The following is a 2511-nucleotide window of genomic DNA, read 5'->3' as shown; positions in this document are numbered from 1 at the left end:
AACTTTCGGGGACCACACTGCTGCTAAAATTTCTACTTTCCAATTGTTGGTATCCCTGCAGGCCACATGCCAAGCCAGCTTGGCATATGACCTCAGTTTGTAGTGACAGCAGAAAGCAAAAATATTGCAGAAGTGGAAACCCATAGACAGCTTCTTAACTGTCTATTAGAACATTGTTTTATATAAAAAGCAGGTCTGAAAGTACCTGGAACGGCGCACCGGATATCGCCATTACCATTGTATGTGGATCAACGTTCCAGTAACTGAAATAACCCTTTTATTTGGAACAGGGTTCCATATACTATTTATGTGGAACAACGATCCACATAATTAATAAGTAAAAATAAGTGGTGAAATGTTACATCTGCTTTTTAAGTATGTGGAACGTCGTTCCAAATACATAAGTGAAACTTTTTTGCAAAACAGTTCCAGCTACTAAGTGGATCTTATGTGGCTCCAGATTAGGAGTGTCTGCGTGGCGCCCTCGCACCTGTTTAATCTTTTCCTAGACGCTAGAGCTATACTATGTCCGCGCAACCTTGAGCGATTGGAAAGCGCGTTTTCCCCTTTTGGTCGGCGGAGAAGGGAGTCTTTGTTCCGGCCGCAGAATCCTCCACGTCTCAGTAAGGTGCCTGGTGGTGGTCCCGTGCGGACGATGCCCTCTCAGTGAGCGCATATTCTCACTCATCTTTTAAGAGGTTCAATACTTACAAGCACTTGTCTCGCAAACCATATTTATTTGAAGGGAATTTTCCACGTCTCAATAATTTCTCGTCGTATTCGAGTGCTTATTGGCGTGTTATAGTTTGTTAACGAAGCTTTCCCTTAAGTCTAAATATTTTAAGGCAGTTTGTCGTGTGCGTATCATGGCCACGCACGCTTATTTCGCCTTCCGTTTCTCTACCGCAGTTGCGCTTTAAAACCACGGCATTGCATTTTTGCTTCAGAGACTTTCCTTTCCTTCCTTCTTCTCCGCCCTTAAACTGGCTCTCTTTACTACACGCAGAGACGCAGCAACAAAGCAATATTATTATTATTATTATTATTATTATTATTATTATTATTTTCAGTGCGTGCAGAGGAGGTTCCGCTAGACAACGTCGTCAAATATTTTGGCGATCTCAACTGCCTCTTAGTTGATATGCTGGCCGCAGAAGGGTGTATGCCAGCTGAGCCAGCTGTAACCCCTCCTCGTAGCTCTCAGCAAGGCCTGGCGCTGTTTGAATGGGACAGGACTGGGAAAGAGTTCCACAGCTTTACTGTGGTAGTGTGGAAACAAGCTACTTCTTAAACGAATTAACTTCCTCGAGAGGTTTGTATTCCGGTGTACACTAATTAAGTTTTATATCTTTTTGTACTCTTAAAGAACCTAATTTAAACACAAATAAAGTTGTGGTAACTTCTGTAGTGCCTGACTTGCAATGTCTCCCATAGGTTGTCAGGACCGGAGCTACGAGTATACCATGGCCACGTCGCTGTGCCGCCTGAAGATGTACCTGACCTGTCAGCTAGGACGCCGCTTGACCGTCGTCTTTGGGCTAATGAAAGGTTTCCTAGAATTACTGCGACAAAAGTACGGAGAAGTACCTAGCAGTTGGTCCAATTTTCTTACCCTTAAACAGACTCATTACTCTGATACGAACGTGGTTTTTCCTTGCCTTCTCTTCTGCAGGCTCACAGGATTCTTACCTGCCGTAACAACCTCTATGAGCGTGCAAAGACCATTGTTACCGAGGTGCCTTACACAGGCTACGCGGTGCAGTACGGACTGTTGAAGGAGCCATCAGCTCGTAAGGCGTTTGAAAAGAAGCGCAACGTGAATGTCGCCCAATACGGCCTGGTAGTTTGTCCTGGAGAGCCGTGGCTTGCGTGCTCCCCTGACGGCATTTTCAGTTAATCACTATATCGGGTTATTCTTTCCAATAAAAACTCAAACTTTCAGGGATGAAGACGGCAGCGCAGTGCTACTGGAAATCAAGTGTCCGTTTTCAAGACGGCAACAGAGCTTGATCAAGAGGCCACTGCTGAAATACCTGTGTGGTTTTTCTGGATTTGAGACGCAGCCATTCTTACTTCACACAAGTACAAGTGTGCTTGCACGTGCTCGGTTTGGAGTACTCTTACTTTTTCATACACACAGAAGTGGACTCGCTCACTATCAAATTAAAAAGAGACGATGCGTTCCTGTCGTCGGCAGTGCCCAAGCTGCGAAACTTCTATTTTGAGCATTTTCTCAGAGCATTGCATGAATGTGCCGACATCTGAGGTATTTACAACATTTAACATTGTCCAAGAACAGAAGTAATATATTAGTTACAAGTACCACGCCATCGCATTCGCAATGCAGAACATAGACAACAGTGCTTTTTAATAACATTATTTATTTTTACACATTTGATACATTTTATACAGACATGTACAGTCGTATATGTCACAGTAAAGCTAGTCATTTAAGCCTTTGTGTCTGTATGAAAATTGTGCAATAAACTTTTTCCCCTTCTTCCTGCCCTA

This window comes from Dermacentor andersoni, unplaced genomic scaffold (genome assembly GCF_023375885.2).
Source record: "Dermacentor andersoni unplaced genomic scaffold, qqDerAnde1_hic_scaffold ctg00000039.1, whole genome shotgun sequence".
NCBI lineage: Eukaryota > Metazoa > Arthropoda > Arachnida > Ixodida > Ixodidae > Dermacentor > Dermacentor andersoni.
Note: the sequence above shows the minus strand (reverse complement) of the source record.